This window comes from Nipponia nippon, unplaced genomic scaffold (genome assembly GCF_047370975.1).
Source record: "Nipponia nippon isolate SJK-2023a ecotype South Korea unplaced genomic scaffold, ASM4737097v1 scaffold_1, whole genome shotgun sequence".
Classification (NCBI taxonomy): Eukaryota; Metazoa; Chordata; class Aves; order Pelecaniformes; family Threskiornithidae; genus Nipponia; species Nipponia nippon.
The window spans coordinates 140,320,875-140,348,325 of record NW_028262290.1 but is presented as its reverse complement, the minus strand read 5'-3'; the positions used below and the strand labels follow the sequence as shown (position 1 = coordinate 140,348,325).

The following is a 27,451-nucleotide window of genomic DNA, read 5'->3' as shown; positions in this document are numbered from 1 at the left end:
CAGGCAGCGCGGCTGCCCGCGGGGCATGCCGGGAGGAGCCGCCCGCCGCACCCCGGCCGCGGCGGCCATGTTGCGGGGAGCCGCGGGGTAGCGGAGCTGCCCGGTGCGGGACTCCGGGCGAGCGGGGTCCGCAGCACCCGTTTCCCCTGAGGGCGGGGGCAGGTTGGCCTGTGCGCCCCTGGCAGGGCCGGGTGCTTGCCCTGCCCTGCCCTGCCCTGCCCTGCCCTGCCCTGTCCTGTCCTGCCGGGTTCGGCGCTGTCTGAGCGAGAGGCGGGCGCAGGCTGCGGCGGGGCCCGGCCGCTCTCGCCGCAGGCCCGCGGTGCAGAGGTGGCGGGAACGAAGTCGCGGTGAAGCGAGGCGCTGTTGATGCGGCGGTGGGGAGGGGAGGGCAGCGGCTGTGGCACCCTGCTCCCTCCCGTGAAGGCAGGACACAAGCAGTAGCGCAGGGCAGGACAGGAGGCCTCGCCAGCTTGCCTGGTACACAGGGCTGTGGTGTGCTCTTGGAGGACATCGTGGCTGAAGTCCATGCAACAGCAGTTTTTTGAACATCTTACCCCTTTTTAAGTCTATATCACTATTTTACATGTAAATGCAAAGTGGGTTTTTTTTCAATGTTCAGCAGCTGCACCTGCAACGAGTGGAGTTGTGAGTAGGGAGCCTGAAGGGGATGGTCAGGAGGCCAAGCTCCAGGCTCCCCTGGGCATGAAGGCTTGTCATTCCACTTCCATTGCTGTCCTGCAGCTTTGTGGCCCCCATTAAAGGTTGTACCCAATTTCCTACGTCAGGTCTGATCGTTTCGTGCTGTCTCGCTTCATATTGGCTGCATTATGCTTTTCGGATTAATTGCTGATTTTTCACTGCCATTTCATGTCTGCAGCATAGCCCAAAAGCTATGACGCTATTTGCTCCGCTGTCGAAGCAAATCCCCACGTGTAGGAAGAAAGAATATTGTCAAATACAGTTCTTGGCAATGGTGATGTATTTTGTGGGTAGGTGTATGTATATGTCATATATAACCGCTTAAGACACAGTGCTATGTACATACAGCATTTTCTTCTGGGGACCTATGCTCTCAGCTTCCTATATGATGTACATAATAGTAGCCCCAGTACCAGAGCTACATATAGAACCACATCTAGAGCCACGCCTGCTTTTATGTATTATTTGGTAGGATTGATTAACTCGTTATTTAAACTTGCAATATCTTAGGGCAGTTATGCATGGGAGGGTAGATTTTTTGACAAATACTTTGTATATGTTTTGCTGTATAGGCTAATATAGAAGTACATTTAAATAGGGACAAGACTTGGATGGAGAGTTTCTGTGAAATATTTGCTTGGAATTGGATAGAAGGCAGTCAAAAGATTATTTTTGCCTTCCACGACTAAAGCCCCAGCTCAACAAATAGATCTGTTTCTACTTTTATTTTCTCCTTCTGGTGGATTGTCATGTTTGATATTTGCAAATTGCAGGAAGTCTTCCATTATCCATGGAAATAACCTTCCTTTGTTCTGCATAGCGAATTTTGATTTCTCATGAAATTTCATACGCATTTCCACTCTTGCGAGCCAAATGCATTTGTGAAAAATAATAATAATTGTATGCTTTTGAGGTTTGGAAGGAAGAAATATAATCTGGCTTACTCAAATTGCATTGACCCTATTGAACTCTTTATAAGCAGGGGAAAAAAAGACAACTGTAGAAAACTATCCTGTCTGGCTTTAGTCTTGTTACAGCTCTAAATTTCCATTAATCCATCTCATGAAGGGGAACTTTACATAGTAAGAGGCTCTTCAGTATAGAAATTCTGCCTGACGTTAAGGTGCAAAATACTCTGGTGTTTTAGTCAGCCAGCTCATTATCTCAGATAAAGGATTTTTTATTCTCTTTCCACTGAGACTTTATTTCAGCATATATTCACATTTTCAATTTGACTGCATAGATATTTTAAGAGCAGAAATCACACTCCTTCATTTACCTCTGTCTAGAAGTACTCTTCTTGTTCATGGCCCTTCAGAATTTAGAGTAGGCCTGCTTCCACTCTGAAGTTATATGTAATTTTTTGATTCATTTCCTTATGGAAGCGTACAAAACCATACAGGTGCAGCTGTGCCATAGCAGTCTTGGATAGCTAGCTCATCCTGTGATGGTAATGTTTAGACTAAACCGGTAGCTTTCCAACAATAATTGTTATGCTGACAAAGTGTCTCGTTTTTGTAAACATCTGTATTGTCATCAGCTTATTAATTACTGTGTTCTTTCCAAGTAATATCACGTTGAGATATTATTCCTATAGACACTATAAAACTGTCAGCATCATTTTTTTTAATGTAGTAGCAGCAGTGTAGTAGCATTCAGCGCTTGCCACCTCTGCATAGAAAGAAGGCTATGTTTATCTAAAACGTGTTCGCGAGATACGCTGCCTGAGAAGAAATGGTTATGTGTCATTGATATGTAAAGAAGAGCCACAAGGGCCTGCCTTATCCCGCTGCTTCCTTCATAGCAGCCCTTGCGTGTGGGTGAGTATCTATGTCTTTTTCGTTAGTTGTATCTTGAGGCTGGGATTCCAAAGCATACAGCACTGACCTAGCCCTGCAAGACAGACTTCGACTTGCCTGAGAAACTTTGGGTAATGCTATGCACTTCTTAAGAATTCTACCTTTACATTCATAAAATGAAGTGATACGGACAAAACAACTTGTTTAAATCAGCCACCAATGACTTGACAGTGGTTAGAAATACTCCCTCTGTATTTCTTTCTCCTTGCACTATAATTTAACAGACTGCCTGTAACAGAAATGAATGGAAAGGGATGCAGCAATGAGATGTTTTCACAGAAATTGTTCTGTATTCCATATATAGTGCATTTGCTTTGACGAGTAGAAGAGCTGGCTTCTAACACTTACTACAACAGTTTTTAGCTAAAAGTTTTTAATTCCAGAGCACAAACCCCTCATTCTTCAGGGATGCAATAGTGACAATTACTGTTTCCCCATGCTTTCTGCAGACTTGGTTCGAAGGTTTATTTTGTTCTTCAGACACTTTTGGCAGTCGACTTCATGCCAAAGGAATACAACCTAATCCATTTGCATCTCTGTCCTTTGGAGCACAGCTGCTTCCAGCTTCGACTTTATAGATACTGAATGCTTGCAACTGTTCAGTGCTTCTGAAGATCAGCCCACCTAAACAAAAGAAGGAAGCGTAGTCCTTTCCCTTTCCCTTTCCCTTTCCCTTTCCCTTTCCCTTTCCCTTTCCCTTTCCCTTCCCCTTCCCCTTCCCCTTCCCCTTCCCCTTCCCCTTCCCCTTTCCCTTTCCCTTCCCTTCCCTTCCCTTCCCTTCCCTTCCCTTCCCTTCCCTTCCCTTCCCTTCCCTTCCCTTCCCTTCCCTTCCCTTCCCTTCCCTTCCCTTCCCTTCCCTTCCCTTCCCTTCCCTCATGTGGGGAAAATATTTGTATATCTGTATATAGCTTTTAGTAAGGTTAGCAACTAGTACACCAACTTATTATGTAAAAGACATAAAAAGAACAACTATAATTCTTGTCCCGGTTTGCAAGTCCTGAGGAGTGTATAACACCACCTTTCATTACATTCCAAGGATTCTTATTTCTTTCATACTTCTGTCTTTCTAATGTTTACTGGAAGCCTTTTGGCATATTAATGTGGTAATCTGTGACTGCAGTATACTACTAGTTTTTATGCAGTGTTTAACTACGTGTTTTATATGCAGCAGTGCTACAGGACACTATACACAACAAAATTATTCAAAAATTAGGGTTTTAAGAATTTTAATATTATGTGAAATACAAGCAACAGACGCTTATTGAAACAAAGCACGTTATTCAAAATTAACTTCCAGAGTTGAACAGAAATAATTTTTATGAGCTGTGTTTTTAGCTGATTTAGCCCATGTGTTTTATCTTTTCCTGGAATTTTAAATGGTTAAGAGGAGCTCAGAAGATCGAATTATGTAATGTAGTAGTTTTCTCTAGAATTTGGCATCTATTCCGGAAAATACCATGCGTTCAGAGAAAGAAGGTTATATATGTCCAAATATGGAAGTGATAAACAAGAACAAATAAAAAAAAAAGAACTTGGAAGAAATAAGAAGCGCACTGTAAGTTAAAACAGCCCACAGGCAACTTCAGTTTGCTGAACCAGCACTTGTATAGCCAGCAGCCCTCTGTGTCAGTGGCTTTGGCCTTATTATAGAGGTTATAGTTTCACGTGTCCGAGTAGTTCTTGTGGCTTTTCAGACGTGCAGTACCGCAACTGAAATATTGGTTCTTGTCAACATTATAGGAGAGCTTTCACTCTCTTTATATGTACAAATGGCCCATGTTTGCCCCTCTCTCCCTCTTTGGGGCACTGTCGGGCAGTAGTGAGTGAAACAATATTGAAGCGTGCTTTTCTTTTTTGAGAGACTTCCATTTCAAACATACTTGCTGCTGGGTGCTCACTGATGGCGTATGCCTTAGTTTAAAAGAAAAAAGTATTGACCGTGATTTCCGTAACGCAATTTTTCCTGTGGTCAAAGCTTTTACGGAGCATGTTGGTTCAAAGAATTAATATTTCTACCTGTGTTTCTAACTGCTATTCTAGAAAGATACAAAAATAGCTAGACAGTGGTAAGTTTGATTTTTCTCTCCTTGCTCTCTACTGGCAAAGGCTGCATCTTGTAGAATGGCAGAGAGAATAAATACTGTACATATACTGATTTATCATGGGGGAAAAAATAGTACCAGAACCATTATCTGAATCTCTTAAAATGTCTGTCTGTAGTACTGAGATTAGTAAGCTACTTAGTCCAGTATAAGTATCACTAAATTAATATTTTCCTCATCTTTCTGTGAGCTCTGCCATTCTTCAATCTCTAGGTTTTAATTTGGCTTAATTTCTTGTAAATTCTGCATAGAGAAGTTAGTCTGATGACTGAATTAGTTAAAAATTCTGAACTAATTCTTGTGTCTTGTTCATCAATTCTTAAGTTATCTACAAAAATTCCTTGTTTCAGCCTTTTTTGTAATCCACATCAAGGCAAACCTCCCCCACCTGGGAAGGTAAGAGTGGGTGTCTGTTCAAAAGCATATGTGAAATACAATTATCAGAGTTAATGGCTGAAAAATGAGAACTTCTAAATTCTGCTAACGTGGCTGCCCAAAGCTATGCACCTTTTGTGGATAATGTAACTATGTAAGGTTCTCTGCACTTCAGAGGTCCTGCTTGTGGAAACAAGAGAATATTTATACTTTGAATTAACTTTTTGTTTTGGTTTGGTTTTTTTCCCTTTTTAGCAGAGCATAGGCCCTGGAGTGCAGCTGCGTGATGATACACTCCCTGGATGCACAGAAGTAGCTCAAAAGGAATTATTAGAAAAAACAATGGGCTAGATGAGCACATTGGCAAATGCAAGCTGAGTGAGTAAATCCTCATCTCTGGCAATAAGTTTATTTTTTTTTCTGTGCATTAATGTCCATCTCTTCTCCGTTGACCAAATAATTTATTACAAAATTTACTGGAAAGGGCTGACATTATCCTAGAACCAGGATTTGTAGCAAATGTAACTTAGCACCTGTGAAACGTGATCTAGACTGAACAATGCACATTCTGTTTAGGGGTTTCATGTGTATTGTCATATGTAGGTGAGGTGGCGTATGTCTGTGAACTTAAATCCTTTATTATGTTTGATGCAATAAATCAGTGGTGCTTTGGAGAAATAGTTTCCATGTCAAGATGGAGTCTATGAATAAATTAGGGGATAGAACACATCTAGCAGGAACTCTTGCAGGTGCCAAACCTTGGATGCCGGTATCATGTTGGCCAGGTTATGCAACACACAGATCCAGCTTCATTATGAATTCTCAGCCCAAAGAAGCGGAAACATGGGCCAACACTGAACAAGGTGTAGTTCCTTATATGGGGGTAGTCAACACCCAGAGCTTAAGGCAACAACTTTGAAAAACGCAAGTTAATCGTACATCCTAGATGATGAATAAAGGAGGGTGTTGGATTTGTACCTGGAGTCGGTCCTTGCCAGGAGTGTGGGAGTTGCAGAAACACCTCAAAGGATCAGAGCAAAAGTTTGTGACAGATGGGAGTGTTATGTGCAGATTTAAGAAAATAGTTTGATGAAAAATGGAATGTTTTCAGCCTGAAGGCATGAAATTTGAAAGTGACGCTAGAAAGAAGGGCCAAGGTTTTCACAGAACAAAGAACAAGTTTTCTTTCTGTTCCAGAGCAAGCTTTGCTTGGATGAACAGTGAAATACTTGTATATTTTCTTTTAAATAAGTATCATGTGCTCTCTACTGTGTTTGTGTGAGGTACTACCTTATGTGGAAAGAGCCAGGTTGAACGCGGCTGTTTAAGGGTAGCAGTTAAGAAAGACTAAAAAAAAATAAAGAGCATGCCACAGAGTACAATAATCAAGTTTGCAGCAAGGAGAACATGGAGGCTGGAAGGGTGGAATGCAGCTGTAGTTTCAGGATTGTTGAATGTGGTTCTGTCTAAACTGAGATCCAAAGGCGTGCCTTATCTAAACATATCTGAAATAGTTTTGAGTAGTGGGGAGTTCATATCCAGGATCTTAGGCTAGTTTTGTGTCTTGTTTTTGGTTTTGTGGGATGTATATTGACTGAGAGCAGCAAACGTTAAAATTTGTTCCCCAGAGAGTAAGTACCAACGGAGCCAGATGTGTTTAGTTTTCAGGAGAAATGCCACATATAAACAAGACTGTGCTCAGGTGACTCTGTTGTTTAACTCCATGTCTTCGCACATGGAGTGCTTATGTCTTTTGGCAAGTAAGCCAAATTTTGTTTAGCAGAAGCTAATCCTGTATCACTGTATTGTGGTGTTATCTGACTGGCAAAGTAACTAACTAGCAGCTGCCAAACCTCTTGGCTTATGAAATATTGCAGATCATGAGGGGAAAAATGTAACATAAAGATTTATGGAAATGCAGGGTTTCATCTGGAGAGGTGGAGGACCAGCCAGCTAAAGGCAGGTGATCAGAGAAACTAGAAATGATTCTGGGAAGGAACAGCCTACACAGGGTCTTGTCCTTTACTACTCTCATTGACTTCAGTAGGAATTGAGAATTTAGCACCCTGGAAAATTACATCATTTCAAATTTTGGGGACCAAAGAGTTAATGCATTAGTCTCTTCCTGGGCATTCATGTTTCAAGATTTTCCCTTGGACAGGCTTTTTGCTTTCTGTGGCTAAAGTTCTCATATCTGATGATAGTAAATCATGTGAATGCTGAAGTATCCAAGGTAGATGAAGGATAGTTATTGCAGTAGACTGCAAATAGCGCTTTTATCTAGTGAATGAAGGTGGGCATGACCACTGTGAACTGGGAATGCTGTTAAATCTAGGCATATAATAATAGGGAGGAAGAGGAGAAGGAAGGGGTGATATAGAAGTCAGAAGTCTTGTGATCCTCACATTTAGAGTTGTTTTGTGCAGGACTGAAAATTTGGCAAAGCTTTTCTTAATAGCCAGATATTTGGATCTAGTCCTTTCCATACATGCTGCTGGCATGTTCTGCTTCAGATCTGAAGGATTCAGAATCAATCTTTTTGGCTTTTTCTGCAACAGGAGAAGGAAGGTGTTTTCTGACTCTTCTAGGTTTGCTCCTATAATTGTCACGTGGAAATAAGCTACACCTTCCTGACAGCCCACTGTTTTTGCCTTCATATGCATGCAAAGGTTTTGGATTATGCGAACCCATATTATACATCATCGTTCTGGATTTTTTTTATGCAAAAAGCTGAGTATTGTAAATTCTTGCAACATCAGGGTAATAAATCTGACCACTAAACATCATTAGTACCGGACAGTCCTGATTTCACAAGTGTTGTCATGTAGGAGTTCCAAATAAGATCTACAATGGATTCCTCAGGTTTTTATAAGAATTCTTTTAAGCATTTTCATATTATTTTCTTATAGACCCTAGCTGTCTCTTGATTTGAAGTAATTTGCAAGAGATTGAACTTAAGCACAGCATTATTACAGATTTTTAAGTCAAATTGTGGTCGTGATCTGTCATTTCCATAGTTTTTACATTGTTAGCAAATCTGGATTTTAAATGAGGTTGAGTTTCATTGTTCTGAAGTGTTATTCTGCACAATGAAAATCTTGATTTGTGGTGTTTTTTCCCACAAAACAAATTCTTTGCCAAACACAGACCATAGATATAAATCTTCTTGATTTAATATTATAGGTTGGTTTTACTGACGTTCTGAATGTTTTGCATGTTTTAACTATAGAGTAAGACCTCAATTTCCCACAGCAACTCTGAATTATTTTGAAGATTTGTTTTAAATCTTTGTTTAGCCCATGCGTATCTTCCTCTCCCGTCTGATTAGAACTTTTACCTTTAAATTTCTCAGTTGCTTCTCTTCAAATATTTAAAACTCAACCTTAATTTATGCATAAAATTTTAGTACAGAAAGGTTCAAAATAATGTTCCAGTTTTTAATTACAGGTTCCTTGTCAATCTCTTCCTTCTTTAACTCTGCAAGATAGTGTATGTACTGCATTTCCTTAAATGTATTAAATGTACCGTGCTCTCTTCAACATGTTCTGCAAAAATGGTTTTGCTCTTTTCTGTACAGATTTGCAAAAAGTACAGAACAATATTTAGACCTCTCTGCTTGTCTGTGTGCAACCTCTCATGCTCTTTCTTGCCACTGCTCTGCTTTCATTTTAAAGGAATGTCTTCGCTTTTCTGTGTTTTTCTGATTTGAGGTATGGTAATGCTGTCCACTGGAGGGAAATTAACACAGTGCTATAAAACTTAATCCATTCTAGCTACATTCTGCCACGTGATGAATTCTTACAGTGTTTCTGAGTTTAAATCTTGCTTCTGTGTTACTGGCTGGGTACCCAGCCTAGGGCAGGTAAGGCAACCAGAGTCTGCATAATAAGCACCTCAGCGTAGAGTCTGGGCTGGACCATGCTGACCATCTTCAATACCCCCTACAGGTCAGTGTTACAGACATGCACATACCTGCTAGTGTTTGACCCTTTGCAGTTACTTGGTTGTAGTCAGGACATGATTCGGGGTGTCCCTCTATCACCATGCTTCAGAAGCCAGCTCAGATGACTTTTGAACTGGCGATGGCATAGCTGCTTCTGGTTTGCCAAAATCCAAAGGCAGAGGAGAGAAGCAGGGCTGCTTTTATTCCTCTATAAAATGTTTCCCAGGCCACAGTCTGTCACCCCAGCCTGCCTTTCTTATCTGTGAATGACCATTCCCTCCAAGCTGCTTTTAAAAGCTTGGGTTTTTTTTCCTTTTGCTCTTGGTCCTCCTCTCCCTTCCTCCTTCTCTTAGACGTAACCAAACCATCTTGCCACATCAAGATTTCACAGCGAGATTGGAGTCTCTCGGGCTTGTCATTGTGCTGTCATCTTGAGAAGAGCAAGAGACCTTTTGTCAGCACTGTGCTAGCTCTGACCTTTTAATGAATAGCTGCAGCAAGTAGGCAATTGCTAAAAGATTCTGGCAAGCAATGCAACAGGCTGGCCCTGCATGGTTCTTTGCAGAGTTGTGTGTTGCAGGTAAATGGGATGCTGTTTAGACTAGAAGAGCTGTGTCAGGGAAGTTACAGTAGGCATCCCTGCAAGTGGAGGATGTGATGCATGAAGCATGTCCAGATTTGCAATGTGAACTCTCAAGGGGCGCTTAGTGTTTGTGTTTAAAGGGCAATAGCTCACTGTGAACAGCTTTTCTCTACCTTACAGGAGTCTGTCTAGTTATAGTAGGAATTTACTCTGGTTTACTGGAAATGTCCTACTTGATAATTTATCACCAAAAATTAGAGGACGTCTTCTGTTTTTCTTCAGTGACTACTGGTACATATCAAATGGTAGTGTCTGCCAACCTCTGCTGTGTGACAGGAAGCACGGTACCCTGAGCTGTTTATTTCTTGACACTAAGAAAGGCTATATATTTTTTTTAGAAGTGATATGTGATTGTAGAGGGAACTGAATATTGCATGTATCTGTTCTTCAGGTTAGATTGTACCCTTTAATATTGCATAGACAAAAGGGGAGGACTGCTGAGGTGAGACAAGTTATGACTATCTAACGTCTGAGGAAGGATTACAGGTGTGAGAACACCAGCTGGAAGCAGTACATGCTAGGTAGGGGAAGGCAGGTGGGAATGCATGGAAGGGACAAGATAAAAAAAGGGTGAGGAAAACAGACCATGTTACAAAATTCAGCTTTTAAACTTCTGTACAAGAACAGCATTTCCATAAATATATTTGTTTTGTAACTATGCACAGGGCAACCTTTTTTGGGTAGGGGCACTCTTTTAAGAGAATGTAGTTTGGCTGCCAGGAGGAGGGAGTTGTATGCCCAGAATGATGGCGGGAGGGGTTAGTGCCCAAGTTTTGAGGGTTAGCCTGACTCCTTTGTATTTTTCATCCTTTCTATGATACATTCCCTTTTTGTATATTTTTGTGAATACACACCGTCAGTCTGGTTCTTCAGGCCTAAAGGAGTGAACTAAGTGAAGAAAAGTCTCGGGAACCTTGTATATGCCAAGACAAAAGTGTTTATTTACAGTACTGAAGGTGACAGTTCTGTTTAGGCTAAAAGGTTTTAACCAGCAGACAGATAATAACTTTGCCAATAAAATCATGAGCTGTACACAACCTGTGGAATATTCTGGAACTCAAGGAAAGCAGTATATTACAAAACTTTTTCAGTTGTGTTTTACAAGTTAGTAAATGGAATCCTAAAAATAAGTGTAAAGGGAGTAGATGCTCTGAAGCAGATCAGTCATTTCTGCAAAGCCCAGGATGTTGCTACCTATTGTTGTAGTAACGATGTATGTATGTTAACTATGGAGAAGAATCCACACAGAGTATATGAAGATAGAGCAGAGAGGAATTCAATGATGTGACTTGTATGAAGTTGCACTACATTGTAGTAGTCATTCTATGATTCTATGGTTGTAAGGGTCCAGACAGAGAGTAGAACTGAAGTATTTTAAACTCCAGTCCAGTTACAAAGAAGTGACTTTGTACACTGAATTAGTTGTTGGGTTTTTTTTGCCATAGTGCAGGGAAACACTCCTGTCCTCCTTGTTTTCATAGAATCATAGAATCGTTTAGGTTGGAAAAGATTTTTAAGATCATCAAGTCCCAACTGTTTTTTGAAGTTGTTGGATCCTTGCTAGCCTTCCCAATTATGGGAGTTTTGGGGCAGTGTCATACAGAGAAGATTTTTGGTGGTTTTTTTTTTCAGTAAGGCACAAGTAGCTTAATTTGAAACTACAAGCTTTTAGGTAGAATACAAGAAGATAAATTTGTATTTTATTGTGAATACACAATTTTATAAAGGCTAGACCACTTCAAGTTGTCTATCTGAAGAACAAATTTGAATGTTTTCCCTGTAAAAGTAACATTCCATTTTAAGCATGTACCATCCCCTGTGTTGTAAAATTGTTGCCACCAGGCAAGCTAACGATTCAAGTCCTTTAGTTTAATTAGAGGTTTGTTGATTAGCTTTTTTTTGAGGGGGGGAGAAGGAGGATATTTTGCATTTTTGGAAGGAAGGGAAAGGCAGGGAGTTATTTTGCTTTTACAAGGAATGAATGTCCTATATTATACGAACTAAAGACATATGTTCTCAGCAACATATCAGAACAAAGACAAAGTCTCTGCATGAGAGATCTTACTGTGTAGGAGGACCTTTAGCAGATCAGCTGCATTAAGCTAGAAATTACAGTATTTAATTCACTGTGAAGTTCTAATGTGAGCCTGTCGCACAGGCTGTGTAGAAAGCTGTGTGCAGAAGTTCTTGTTGTTTGGTTCAGGAATACTCAAACCCAACTTTTCTTGGGCAAAAAAATATTCCTAGAAGGATGTATGTAGAATAATGATATGTATGGTAGTGATATGTTTTGGGAAGGAGAGAGTGGAAGTTTGCTGCAGTGGGTAGGAAGTGACTTTGCATTACCAATGCCAGAATGGAGTCAGATTGGAAGTGCCGATACAATTGAATATAGGATCAAAAGAAAAATCAGAAATATCAGAAAGAATGGGATAAGCAAAACTGGAAATCTTTGCTTGCTAGGATGGAGGAAGCTAGTGAGGTGAATCATGGTTTGTAAGAGGGAATGCTTTTCTGAAAGGATTTGTAGCAACTGTGGGAGTACCAAGTAGGAATTAGGAAAAGCAAGAGAGGAGGTAGCAGTCAGAAGACAGATGATGTGGTTTCAACCACAGAGAGTGAGAGAAAAGACTTGCTTATTTTTCAAGGACATAGTGTAAACGGGGAATCGACAGGACTTGGCAAAATACTCAGAGAGGTGGGAGAGAAGAATGACTACAAAATGATAGATGTGCTGTTCTGACAAACAGGAGGATGTTGTAGCTGCAAAAGCACAGAAAAGTGCTTTTGAACGGGGACAACTGCTGTGGTATTATAAACATAGTCAGGTGGTAAGTGTAGTTGAACAGAGCTGAATATTCCCATTGGAATTGCCAGATTGAACATCCTGATGTTTAGGTAGGTGTGACATAGCAAATTATGGCTCTTAACTGGCATTTCTGTGCCTTTCTCTCTTGTTTACGCTTTGGAGCTAGGTACAAAGAACCTTTAATAATCATGTAACAGAAGTGTTTGGCTTGTGTAGGCAAAGGGCATAGTTTTTGTGCAAGCAGAAAGTATAGCAAGTTTGTGTCAGTGTGACAAGATAGGCTCTAGCTTGCAGTAAGAGCTCACATGATCAAATTACTATTCAGTAATAGTAACACCCGACTTCAACTACCTGTTGGTAGTGTGACTGCCACAATATGGCTGAGCTTTGTCTTAAAGCTTTAAATATTGGGATGGGAACATTCACAGAATACAGTGGATTCTCTCTCTAAAAGATCTCACTGATTCACAGACTTCTATAATTACTAAAGAAACAAAACCAAGGAAGTTATGTTCGATTTCACTTCGCTCCCTACTTTGAGTTCACCTAGCCATTATTCCTGAGAATATTTAGTATTTTTGCCAGAGACAAAAGACTTTTTCACCACCTCCTTCTTAATGTCTGTAACTTGAACTCTGTCTTGAAACAGTTTAGAAAAGCTTTGGCCTTATGAGTTCGTATCAAGAAGAAGAACATAAATTATATTCCAAAGTCAGATTCTTTAGAATAATCTTGAGCAGTGTGCTACCAGCAAAGTTGTCCTTTGATTTTAAGGTGCCACTAAATCCTGAATAGATATTTATATTTGAAAGCCTGTTTGTTGGTTTTTTTCCCCTCTACATTTACTTATGAAGGATTATACTCTTTTGTAACTACTTAAATGTTAAGATCACTAAGACTTTTTAGTGAGTAAAATCATGCTTAGATATGAGTTAAAGCTGCTGAAAATGAACCTAAATCCTGCCTGCCCCTTTTCCCCTCCTCCACCGATTCAAAAAATAGTGAAGAGGTCTAATCTTTGTCAATGGTGCAGTTACATTATTATGAACTTACAAAGCATAGCAAGCTCCAAAATGAATTCAGTCTCCTTTGAGTAGCCCTGGAGATGACCACTATATATCCACAAAGGGGGTTTTGCACTGTTCCTACTGAAATTCAAATGCAACTTAAAATATTTCCAGCCCTTGAACAAGATTTTGCACATAATTAAGTGAGCAAGCAAGTCCTTCTTGGCAATCATCACAGATGCTTCTTTTTTCTGAAAGAATAGTAAACACTTGTTCTCCCTCTGCATGACTGAATTTCACAACAAAGAAACAAAAAGTTCTCTCTCTCAAGCTCTTTTACTCAATATTAGCTACAAATTGTATAGGACACTGCAGAGCCTTGGTCAGCTTGTTGGGGAAAAAACTCATTTTTCTCACTGTCATTGTGTAACTTAAGTTATATTGAAAAGGCAGGATATTAATTGCATGGCTATATAAGTTGTTAATAACAGACTGTTGGAGTTGAGTATTTTCTATATCACAACAGTCATCCATTATTACTTCTAACAGGCCGTTTCCTTACCCAAACATAAATGTCAGAATACTGAATGCCATTTACAGGAGCACTTAATTACCGGAACTCTTGGAGTTACTCTAGCAGTACTTTCAGAGTCCTCAACAGAATTTTAGGTTATTGGTGCCACTCCAATATCGTCTAAGTTACAAAACATTTAAGTATCTTTTAGGAATGCCTAAGCCAGATCTTAAGCATGTTTAACTGAAACTTGAATAGCTCAGTTGAGTGGCTTTTTGTGTTTCGTAGCAGCTTTACAGTCTCCGATGAGAAAAACAGCTGTTTTCTCAAAAAGCGGGGTCAGTGTACAACAAGAAGTAGATGCACACTGGAATCTCCTCTCAGCTTCTGTGAAGAAAGACTGCAAGAAGTAAAGCATAATCTTTTAACTAAATCACATGAATGATGTATTATACGAGATCTTGTATTTCTTCTCCCTGCCATTCTTTGGGGAAAAAGAAAAGATGGGTTTTTGTCCAGGCCATCTAAATAAAAATTTTCAAAGCTAGATGCTTACTGATGAGTAGTAGATTCACGTCTAGTCAAAAGGTTGTCTTTTTGCATAATCTCAGCTGACTAAATTTTATGTCTCTATGCTCCTTTTCTAATAAATGGAGAGAGGCAGATGATACCAGGCTGAGATAAGTCTCTTGAGATAAGTGAGATGAATGCCTTGCTAATGATGCTTATCTGTCTTTCCATGAGGTCTGTGGCAGTTAAATGGCTAAACTTAAGTGAAATGAATGTCTTCCACGATGAAAACCTTCTTGAACAAGTATCTAAAAATAAAAGTGATAGATAATGTACTTTCTTAAACTCACATCAACGGATCAGTTTTACTACTGTTTGCTTTTACCATAGTATCTAGGAACTCTAGGTATGCATAAGGTGTTTGAAGCTGTGATGACAGAAGAATGCAGAAACATGGAAGGATTAAAAGGGGCAGTGAGAGCGCCTGGGTCAGTAGTAGTCACAAGCCATCAACAACGCAATAATCATGATCAAGTTTTGCAGACCTCATAGCAAAAGAGCTTTACAGAGTGAATTGGAAGTTAGATAGGATTGTAAGTTTGAGGATGTTTCAGAGGAGTGCCTCTGATGGGAAAGAGGCATGGAGACATATGTTTGGAAAGCAAATACATGGCCGCTGTGAACTGATGGGAAGTTTAGACCCTGGTTTAGGGCAGCATCACCTAGAGCAGGATGCTTAGGCTATGTCCAGTTCTGTTTTGAGTATCAGAAACAATGGAGACTTCAGCCTCTGTGGCCAACCTGTTCCAGTGTTGGCCACCCTCACAGTCAAAAAGTGTTTTCTTACGTTTAAGTGGAATTTCTTGTATTTCAATTTGTGCCCATTTCCTTTTATCCTGTTGCTGGGTACCACTGAAAAGAGCCTGGCTCCATTTTCTTTACACCCTCCCCTCTATTATTTACACACACTGACAAGATCTCCCTGAACTTTCTATTCTCCAGGCTGACCAGCCCCAGCTCTCCCAGCCTCTCCTCACATGACAGATGCTCCAATCCCTCAGTCACCTTTGTGGCCCTTCACTGGAATTTCTCCAGTTTGTCCATGTTAATCTTGCACTGGGGAGCCCAGAACGTGACTCAGCACTGCAGATGTGTCTCACCAGTGCTGTGTAGAGGGGAAGGATCACTTCTCTCAGCCTGCTGCAATGATCTTCTTAATACAGCTGAGAAGGATATTGGCTGCTTTTTCCAAAATCTTACAAAGTTTGGCCTGACAGAAGCCGGAGAACTGAATTAAAGTATGAACATAGTGAACTTCGGATGGTATTATCCCCATGTCATTTTTAATCCAATTTTCTCAGTCATCAGCTGTACCAGGCATACCCACCATGAGGTGTTAGTAAGAAAAGTTGCTTTATATAGATATTACTTCCGTCACTAGGGTGGTGCATATGACTTTTGTATACTGTCTTCAAATGAAAATTTCATTAGGTTCAGGAACAACTCCTGTTGAAGTTGAGGAACAGGATTGAATCTCGTGATTCTGGAAAATAGTTTAGTTAATCTGCTGACAGTTTGTGGATCCTGAGCTGGAAAGGGGGCATCTTGGCCAGGAGAGGAAAACAGGCTGCCTGTTGTCCCATCTTCTGCACACTGGATGAGGGAGAGTGAAGATGGCACCTTCTGTGAGAGCAGCGCAAGTTGCACGATCAGGGGAGGCTGGAGTGCAGGGGTGGGACGTGCAAGGGAGGGAGTAAGGGTGGTAGCAGGAACCCCATACCAGGAGGGAGATGGGAAAGCTCCTGAGGAAGCTCCCTTCAAAAAGTAGATGGTGTGGCATTTCCACGTAAGGCACAGGCTGATTTGGGGTCCTTCTCACTGACCTGTAGAACCATTACTGAACTTACTTAGGTGATGTAAGTACTGATAACAAGAAAAGCATAGCAATTTCCTCTGAAGTCAGATGCTACTACTGGTTAAAACACTTTGAGCTAAGGACGTTTTAGCAGTATACACGATTTGTTTGATCCCAAATTTCTTTCACTAAGCTACTGCTGTTTCCTGACCTCATGAAATGGCACTGAGTGGGAGCTACACACTTCACATGCAATTCCAAAAGATGGCAACCTTAGGCTTCCAAACTGGGGCCTCTGCTGAACAGCTCTGCAGCTCTTAACAGTTCACAGTGGTGAATGTTAGAGAATTCTGGGTTCTCCCAGACTGAGCTTATTTTTATCCATCTATCCTATTTTCCATATTTTTCTACATATAAAACAGAATTTATGTGACTCAGTTAAAAAACGGGCAACTTCTCAAATGTATTTCTGTGCCTGAAGGAAGGGGAGGATAGGAAACCTTAGATCAACTGTCTCTGGGTTTCAGTCTGTGACTTCTGTTATCTACAGGAGTGAGGCTCTGCTATCAATCTGTGCTGAAATGACGCTCCTGTGGCACAGTGATAAAGCAGAGACAGTTCAGCAAAAGCATGAGAAAGGAAATATTTAATTTGATGAACTGTAGTATATTTGCTCTTATCTTACTGAATTATTAAGGCTTTATACACACAGTCCACTAGTCATGTCCATATCAGTGTACTTTAAATGGTAATCGCTACCATTTTGAATCCCTATATAACTCTGGATTCATATACTCTTTCACTTGAGACATGATAAGGTGCATAGCCTCTTCATACTACATTCATTCTCATGTCTTCAAAAATCCATCTTTTTTCTGGGTTAGTACTTATTTTCTGATTTGATCTTTGTGTCCAGTTCCTGCTTCTTTTGTGGTTTTGTTTTCATAATGAATTTTACTTGTGACTAGGTAAGGACAGAAACATCACAGACCATTTCATCAAAAAATGCAGTTATTTTAGAATGTTTTATCAAATCGTAGATTTGACTGAAGTTGCATTGACAAAAATAGAAAATTCTGATGTTAAAGTCTAAATCCTGTGTTTTTATAACAAATGCTGCTTTCGTATTACAGGATCATTACTTGATGGAAAATCAAACATCTTGCTTATTTTCCAAAAGTCATGTTTGGAAACCATTAGCTTGGAAAATTCCATCTTGGTTTGGCTTAAAGCCAGATTTTGAAATCTCAGCTTTTGTGAAGCAGAAATGTCTTTCTCCAGGCAGCCCTAGCAGCAGGGTCAAAGTCTGAGCCCCACTCTGTTTTATGCCAAAGCTTTTCACTTCTGCAGTTGTTCATCTGCTTCTTCCCCTCCCCATTCCAGGGATAAAAAATTTATATCTCATTTTGGTTGTGCCACTTCCTTGTGATTTCCCCTTCCTTACTTGCGCTGCACCGCTATGGAGGGATAAGTACTGGCCTAGGCTATTACTGTCTTTCCTTCATCTAGGCAGCAGAACTGGGAGAGAATTTTGAGGGTGGTTTTGCTACTGTTTGCTTTTGTGCAGAAAGCTTATGATTTTAGCGGAGCCTGTAGGGATATTTTCCTCCCACAATGTTGGTTGGTCAGTCTTTTTTAACCAACTCAATATTCTAATTGTTTGGTGTCACTTCATATTACTCTTTTCTTCTTGGTTAGGTTTGTTGCCTGCATAGCTGAGATTTCAGACAGGGATCTTATCTCTGTGAGGTTTATGCTGTGCTACAACCCTCATTACTGTAGCACCTGAGCATCTCAATGTTCAGTACATTTATCCTTGCCACCCCTGTGGAACAGAAAGCTTATTTTCTGTCTGCTTGTAACAAATGGAAAACAGTGGTCCGTAGAGGCTGAAGGCTAGATGAAACAGAGTGAAGAAATGGAAAATGGGCTCCCGTGCTAACTTTCAGGTGTTTGGCACCCTAATTACCTCTGTTAAACAGTTGGGGTGATGGATGTTGCGTATGGGAAAGGGTGATCTGAAAGAGTCGGCATTCTCAGCAGGAAGCCACTCTGAGCCAATTAACAAGAACCGTGATGTCTCTGAAATCCTGCCTCCTTCTGCAGCTTTGGCATTTAGCTTTCTGTGGGCAATAGGTACCTCCTTCCCTTGGCACACCGCCTCTCCTGCCAGTGCATGCAAGGCTTGTTCTATGAGCTCTGGTCCATGCTTTTATCCTTCTATGTCTTTTGTTTAAAAAACCAAAACAAAACAAACCACAAAAATCCACCAAACCCATGGTGGTTTCCCTCTTCCTCACACCCCTTATACGTGAATCAGTAGTTTGAGCATTAACCTGAGAAGTTTATGAGGGCTTGCTGCTCACTTGAGCACGTTGAAGTTGCATCTCCCGGGTCCTGGGGCAGTGCCCAATGGAGCAGGCTGCCCGGGAGGCTGGAGCTGGGGAGGGAGCTCCGGTGCTGCCAAGGCTGTGTGAGCAGGCTGGGAGGAATGCGGGATTCCTGGGGCCGGGAGGCGAATGACTCCTGGCCTGGCTCTCCCGGCAGGGAGGGCTAACTTCTGGACTCCGCTCCCAGCTTCCAGACTTGGTTGTGCATTTTAAACGCAACTCCAAAACTAATCCAAGGGGTGCAATCTGTATTTTTGTCATTCAGGTGGCAGCCCTAACTACTCAGGCTTAAGCATAACATACTCTCCTTCATGTCTTCTGTTCCCCTCCCCCTGCTCAGCCTACTTTCCAGCCTGGTATTTAAGCATGTTTTTGAGGCAGGAGACAGAGAAGAAGCAGGAGAGGAAACTCCTCTTGCTGAAGTAGACCTTTAATCCAGGTGTCTCCTGTTTTTTCCACTGAGTGCTCTAACCAGCAGGATACTGTGTGAAAATGAACACTTGCAACAATTTCTTCCTCTCTGGCTGTGTTTTAAAAGAAAATGTTCACCTCTTCATTTTGTGAAGTACTCTGGGCTCCTGCTATAGGCTGGGTATGTTCTAAGTACAGGTATTGGGCTCCTCGGGGGCCAGAGTGACACCTGGGGTTTTGGGGTCTTCAGTTAGAATAGGCAAATGACACAGCTGCCAAGATGCTTCATTTTCTGCTTGCACAGAAGCAGAATTTTTAGAAAACTTTCAGTTTTAAGTGGGAGGTACCCCTTGGAGTAGGCACTTGCAGCTGCCTGGTTTGTGGTTTTTCGATTGCTATACAATTATGTAGGTGTTAAGTTCTCTGTTGAATGTAGCCTTAACTGCCTAGGGCCCCATGTTATTGCCCTTGCTCCTTTTCCTGTCTCTTTGCTATTCTATTTCCAAATCTGTAAAAAAAAAAAAAGATATAAAATAGTTGCTAATCATAATTTCTGTAATACTTTACCTGATAGTCATGTCTCTGTAATACTTCTCATCATTATAACCACTTCTTTCAATCATGCAGCTTGTTTTAAATCTGTATAACTTCTTTCTACAGAAGATAATTAGATTTAATTTTAAGCATAGGATTTTTTTATGAAGTACTGTCATTATTGAACCTACTGCTTTTCATTCATCAAGGATCAGAATTTAATAGAGCGCTCATACATTTTACAAAACTTTGTATTTAAGTGAACACTTTTTTTCCTCTCATTTTTTTACTATATCCCCTTACCTCTGTATTTTTCTGTTGAGGATGCTGGGCCAGTTCCAACTGTAATGTATTACTTCTTGCTCCATCAAATTAATTTATAGTACAGGTTCAGTGAAACAGTCTCACTGTTTCAAGGGAGACTGTAGATGTACCTCTGCTGACAGAACGTTATCCATAAATTTAGATACAAAATCTCTCAGAAAACATTGTGTATTTACTGGACTAATTTAAGCCTAATAGTGTACTCTCTATTTTATGCTGATTACGTTGGTCTCTGTTCAGAGAAAATATACTTCCTTATTCCAGTACCTTTTTTCCCTAAAAATCTCATGAACTAAAAATCAACATGGCAAAATACTCATTTCTACTTTTTTATTTGGCAAAAATGAAATGAGCAGATGATTTGCCATCCAAGGCCTGGACAAAATTTGAAAATTACTTAAGATTTTCCCCTGCAGAAACTTAATTCTCTCCATTATTACCGGCATTTCTGCTGTGCACATAGCCCCTCTCAAACTTCACTGGGGATAGTTTCCATGGGAACCAGAGAATGAGAACTGATGAGTCTCGAAACAGTCAAATAATAATCTTGCTTTTTACCAGTGGGCAAAGATTTACTTCTCCAGTGTTTAATGGAAGGCACTAGAGCTTATTATGTTTTGAAGGAGACAAAAAAAAAGACATCTGGAAGGAGGCCAAGTCTGCTTTGTATACCTGTAGGGTTCATACTAGATGTATTAAAAGGGAAAACCACTATATTCTCCTGTGCTTGTAGACTTCCTGAATGATAGAAAGGGAAACTCTCTGTTAAAGCCAAACACTCATAGTCCAGGGAAGATGAGGAGGGAGCAGTGGTCACGAGGAGGCGAGTTGATTACATGTGTGGCAGAGGTACAGAGCCTCCTCATGAATGCAGCATTTTAGAGGCTGTTGAACAATCCTGCAGAAAACAGTCCTGGGGACGGCCTTCCAGGTGCTAGCATTGACTTGTCTCCAGAATTGAACTGTCCTGGTTTTTGCACAATGTTGAGTGCATCTTACTGTGACTGTGTTAGCTACAGTGCAAGTTGCTTATTGTGATTCCATGGGAGGGAGCAGACTCCCTCAAGAGTGATGTTAGGTAATGAATAAAGTCACACTGACGTCCAATGAGATGTTCTGCTAAGCTGGCCATTATTTGGTTGCCATAGTCATTGGGATTATTTTCCTGAAACACTGAGAAGAGATGAGAACACTGTGTTTCACTCTTGTAAAAAAAAAATATGAAAAGGATAGAGAAATGTCTGCCCTTTTTTAGATCTGTGATACCTGTTACAAAAGATGACCTCCAAAAGGAGAAGAAAGCAGGTTCCACGAATCTTGCAGCAAAGTTCCAGTTCTCTGTCAATGCCGATGTGTAGAAAAGACCAGAAATGTAATCTTTACAGAGACTTAAATTTGACCAATACCTTGTAGTTTTAATGTAGCACAATTCAAACTTGAATTATAGGAGGGTAAGTGGCAAAGTATGTTTTATAAAAAAATATTTTCTCTTAAGCTCATTTTTATATACTTTACCATCGTCTGATTTTCCAGTGGTTTTGAGCTTAAGTACTTAATATACACCTTTGTGTAATTATTTTGATCTCTATTTCACAAACAGAGAGAGAAAAAAGTACATACATAGAGCTTTATTACAATGTTTGGAAAACCTTTTTTTTTTTTTTTTTTTTTTTTTTTGCAATTAGTTGAAATAATAGATCCTGAGGGAGAATAGCTATTGTTATTTCTGCATTGTATAATATATCAAACATAGATGTGATTAATGATTTAATCCAGTGATTAAATTAAGAAATCCCATTTCTGTCTCTTACCAGTAATTAGTATGTTATAAACACTGAAGGCAATTACTGTATTTAAAAGTGAGGGCTCAAATTTTAAAATATTTTTTCTTAGCTTGTGGATGAAGCTAAAATAAAATCAGATGCTTGCATTAAAAAAAACTGTAAAAAGGATTTTTCTGCATTAAAGAAGTATTTTGGTGGGCTTATGAGATAAAAACCCAGTTGTATTACTGACAATATGAAAGAATACCTAATACAGGAGGAGGATGGGGTGGCAGATGAAGCATAGCTAGGGAATATGTGCGGTTGGCAAACTGTTACGCTCTGTCTTTAGCCATGCGCAAAGAGACCCTGAAAGCAAGAGGTGTCCAGTTTAAACGTGTAAAGTAGTGCTCATTTGGTTCCTGAATTCTAATATCAGCTTTCCTACTGTATCTTTTGAAATGTCTTCATGTTAAATTACTGCCCTGTACAGATCTGGTGATCAAAGGTAAACACAAGGGAAGAATATTTCCATGTTTTTAATGCCTAGAAGAGTTTATTCACTTCTTACTGCTTGACTGAGACAAGTGTTTACCCAGTTCTTAAATTTGTTACTAGCTTTATACAGTATGCCTGCCTTGACTTCCAGGAGTGAAGGACATCACCAGAATTCTTCATTCCTGTGAGCAGCTGACGAGCTGAAGTTATGCTGGGAAAGAGACTGCTCCTTCTCTTTCCTACAGTCTGCAAAACAGGCTTCTTGTGGATGTGGAGTATAACAAGCCACCAAATGCTAATATTGGTGGGCTGCTTAACACTGTGTTCCCTACTGTTCTCTGAGCTAGATCCCTAATTGCTGACCGCAGACGCTAGGCAAGATGACTGTTAGAGGAGAAACTGAAGACTGTTACCACTGATGAATCATAAATCTCAAGCACTTATTCTTTTGGAGAAAAAGGCATCAGGGCTGCCGCTTATCTTGAAGGTCTGGGTGGTGCAGTGAGAGAGGATGTAATGATAATCATATAAGAAGCTGTTCATATAAGAAGTGGTGGTGATTCCTAAACATCTGATAGGAGACAGTGGAACAAAGGACGGGGCTGATACAACTGCCATTTCATCACAGCGTGCCCAAATCAAACAGCATCGTTTCCCGGGAGATCGAACAATGCTGCATGCTTATTAATCACGAGAGAAGCTCTCTGCTGTTCTCACAAGTCCTCCAAAACCTGTCTAACTCAAGTGGGCGAGGATCAGCCCACCCATGACAAACTGCTGTGGCTTTATCCTACGTACTGTAAATTATCAAAAATGTTATGTCTGCTCTGAACAAAATGTCCAAGTGTGATAAATGTGGGCAACACTCCAAGAAAGTGGGCTTGTCTTCATGAGAAAATTGTACTTAAAATCAAACTTTAAGTTGGTTAATTCAATTTAATTAGACTAATCCGCAGACCTGCATGAGACACTAATTTTTTTGTAAATGTTGCTGTCACGCTCACTGACATAAATGTTTTGTGCAGATTAGTGTGCTGCTAACTAAATTGGTCTGAAATCACATCAAATTTACAATGACTTTCCCTAGCAGCTATGGTTATATGCTCTGGTCTTCTTTACACTGGACCCTTAGTTCCCACTGTGTATTATACAAATGTAGGTGCTTTAGGAAAGCTTTCACTGCAGCAGGAGGCATCTTTTTCCCCCAAAGAGAGCCTATATTTCTACTAGGTTAGAGAAGGACTTGGGTAGTCCTGGCTGTTGAATCTACAGCCACACTCCTCTCGAACTGCATGTGGTAGGCTCCACTGTTGGAATTTATCTTAGTTTGATACGGTACAAGTCAGAGTTAATGGTACAGCTCTTTTTATTGCTGAAAATCTTGATAGAACAATACCAATAGAAAATTCACTCTTTTGTAAATTGTACTATCCCAGCGGAAGGCAAAACTGTCAGATACACATTTTTTTCTTACCCATCCAAGGAAGGAATGCTTTCTCAGTAAGTAAACTACGATCTAAGATTCTGTGAAGAAATACAAGCATCAACTAATTTAGAATCACTAAAAATCTGTTTACTGTGTACTTACTCTCTGACATCATGCTTGATTGTCAGTTACCTTTGTTTTACTGTGTTTTACTATTTGAACTTCATTATGAGATGAAAAGCTTGAAGGAGCTTTTAAAATCTAAACTAGGTTAGAAAAGGCACTGTTCAGAATGTTGCAAGAGTCATTTAAAAGAAGAAGCTTGTTCCTGTGACATTCATGTCTAACATCAGTATGCTGGGGCAAGTTTTTATCTGCAAGAATAACAGTAGTCATTTTATATTACAAAAAAAACCCAAAACCAAGTCTGATTCTCAGTGAAGGATAGAAGCACAGAAGTAGAATTATTTTAATGACCTAGCCAGCCAGGTCTGCCAGCAGTCTTGCATACTTGTTTATGTAGTCTTGTGTAAACCAATAATATTTTAATTGTTTATTTAAAGGATGCATGTATGTTGTATGTTTTGTCTTCCAATTATGCATGCCAAATATATTTTACCTTACAGAAACCTTTGAGGCAATTATTCGAGAATTTGGCAAGAAGTAACTCAATGACCACTAAGTAGTCCTTCAAACAAGAAGTCTCTATTTCTGGAAGTTGTTAAATCTATGAAATGTAAACCTAAAACTGTAAGTAAGTAAGGTCAGGTAAGAGGGAAAAAGTAGACTTGGTTTTGAAATAGTTTGACTTTAACTTTTACAATGGTGGGAAGCAGCTCAAGAATTACAACCCATCTATCGTTATTCCAGCTACTGCTTGAACTGTTACATTCCTTTTTCATACCTTAGGTAGATATTACAATGTGTATGACATATCCCAGGATTATTTTTACTACATAAGCATCATACTGTTTGTATCTGAAAAAAATATCAGGTCCTCCCTTTTCCATACCACTTCTTGAGTTAAACTTACTGAAGTCTCTTTTTTTAAGGAAAGAGGACTGCTAGACCAGAAGATCCTAGAGCAACTGGCAAGGAATTTGTGCAGGACCAAGTAAAAGCAGAACACAAGAAACAACTGCGATTCAGTATGTTGGAAGCATAACCTTCCCCAGGACTGATCTGTCCCTGATTTCACTGAAATTAAAGGCTGTCTTCTGTTCAGTTTTTGTAGCAGAGGAGTTAGGCTTACAGGAACTCAGCAGATGCCCTGGTGATATGCTAGCTAAGCTGTTGCAGAGTGACTCAAGCAATGGTGACTTAGGCTAAAAGAGGATCTAGTCTAATAAGTGGGGTTACATTTTTGTCCTTGGCAACATGGCTGTGACTTACACAGCAGTCTGCCAGGGATTTACACTGTGCCCTTTTCAAGGGCCAAAATGTTCCCAGATTGTATTGGGTTTGCGTGGCAAGGTTTTGGTAGCGGAGGGGCTACAGGGGTGGCTGCTGTTGGAAGCTGCTAGAAGCTTGCCCTGTGTCCAACAGAGCCGATGCCAGCCGGCTCCAAGACGGACCCGCCGCTGGCCAAGGCCAAGCCAATCAGCAATGGTGGAAGCGCCTCTGGGATAATGTATTTAAGAAGGGGGAAGAAAACTCTGCAGAAACTGCAGAAACTGCAGCCAGAGAGAGAAGTGAGAATATGTGAGAGGAACAGCCCTGCAGACACCAAGGCCAGAGAAGAAGAAGGGGAGGAGGTGCTCCAGACACCAGAGCAGAGGTTCCCTTGCAGCCCATGGCGAAGACCGTGGTGAGGCACGCTGTCCCCCTGCAGCCCATGGAGGTTAACGCTGGAGCAGATAGCCACCTGCAGCCCGTGGAGGACCCCATGCCAGAGCAGGTGGATGCCCGAAGGAGGCTGTGACCCCGTGGGAAGGCCGCGCTGGAGCAGGCTCCTGGCAGGACCTGTGGACCCGTGGAGAGAGGAGTGCATGCTGGAGCAGGTTTGCTGGCAGGACTTGTGACCCCGCAGGGGACCCACGCTGGAGCAGTCTGTTCCTGAAGGACTGCACCCCGTGGAAGGGACCCACGCTGGAGCAGTTTGCGGAGAACTGCAGCCCATGGAAAGGACTCATGTTGGAGAAGTTCATGGAGGGACCCCACACTGGAGCAGGGGAAGAGTGTGAGGAGTCCTCCCCAAAGAGGAAGGAGCAGCAGAGAGAACGTGTGATGAACTGACCGCAACCCCCATTCCCCGTCCCCCTACGCCTCTGGGGGGAGGAGGTAGAGAATTCGGGAGTGAAGTTAAGCCCAGGAAGAAGGGAGGGGTGGGGGGAAGGTGTTTTCAGATTTAATTTTTATTTCTCATTATCCTACTCTGATTTGATTGGTTATAAATTAAACTAATTTCCCCAAGTCAAGTCTGTTTTGCCTGTGATGGTAATTGGTGAATGAGCTCTCCCTGTTTTCATCTCGACCCACGAGCTTTTTGTTGTATTTTCTCTCCCCTGTCCAGCTGAGGAGGGCAGTGATAGAGCAGCTTTGGTGGGCACCTGGCATCCAGCCAGGGTTGACCCAGCACACGCAAGCACTTCCACACGAGGTCTAGGAAGACTGTGTCCATGGCTGTGTTTTGGGAGACTTGTACCACTATGTGTCAGGCCTTCTTGACCTCTCAAAGCAAAGGCTGCAGGGAAAAATGCTCTGCTCGCTTCTCCTCCTCATCTGCTTATCCCCCTCATCTGCTTATCCCTCAGTGGCCCTATGTACCTAACCCTCGTCTGTGTGCATGGGTAAAGAGAAGAGAACAATACTGGGAGCTCTGCTCCCCCTTGTACAGGCAAGCAAAGCTATAGGCTCTGTAGTCAAGGGGCACGGAGATGACCTCTTCCTTGTTTTCTCTGTATAAACATGGCATCCCAATGTGGGAGGTGCAGAAGCTTTTCTCATGCTGCTCTCCGCTCTGTAACCATGTAGAGCAAGACCACTGCGTGTGCACTGGGATAAGATTATGCCACAGGAGGTGCTTAGTAGTTAGCTTTCCTCTGTGGGTTTTCTAGGAGCTGTGATTAGCTCAACTAAGAAGTAGCGGGGAAAAAGGAGAGTTCCTACGCCTACCTACTGTGAAGAAGGTTATGTCTTTTTTTGTCGTTGATGGGGTTTTTGCCACTCTACTGTAGCTATCTACCTGGGCACAGCCCTCCAGCAGAACTCCTGATTTTGGTCTGTGATGTCCTTTTCCATTCAGTAAGTTTGAAAAGAGTTAAAAATTCACATAGAATTCTGGTCTGGACTTCACTGAATTTGTTTGTACAGGCTTGGTTAAGCAAAGAAATAAGCACATAAAAATCAGCACCATCTCTGTAATTTCCTAGTGCCTGCCATTGGTTAAATATACAAAACCAGCTTTCAAAATGCACATAGAAGTAATTGTGGCATAGCCCAATATTTAAGACTTCTGCTTTTTTAGAAAATACTAGCTTCCATCACCTTGTTACTTTCTACACGTAATTTTGCACAGGTTTGAAATAACAGAATCAATTACACCTAAATAAGGTATGTAAAATAAATAAATAAATACGAAATCGATTCCCTTCTCCAAAAGCAACACAGAACAAGCAGTAGTGCATGAGATGCGAACAGCTTTCTAATTAACGTGAATTTCTACTCTAGATGACTTTAAGGCAGTATAGTCTGCAACAATTACTCTTACTTTAAAAACAGTCTCTGTTTTGTGACGAGTTATGGTCTGCTCTCCAAAGGCAAAAAGTTAAACAAACATTCTCTTAATCA

At 40.9% G+C, this 27,451-nt stretch overlaps 1 long non-coding RNA gene across 2 annotated transcripts; it reads left to right on the top strand.

Annotated features, from left to right (window-relative positions):
* Window positions 1-82: 82 nt before the first annotated feature.
* On the top strand, window positions 83-26,040 carry LOC148057640 (uncharacterized). 2 transcript variants are annotated; one of them, XR_015704946.1, is made up of 4 exons: window positions 83-2,519; window positions 5,291-5,413; window positions 24,289-24,412; window positions 24,715-26,040. It is a non-coding gene; the product is annotated as an uncharacterized LOC148057640 (long non-coding RNA). The 2 variants fall into 2 exon arrangements; XR_015704958.1 differs by having other exon boundaries at window positions 24,289-24,416.
* Window positions 26,041-27,451: the final 1,411 nt, after the last annotated feature.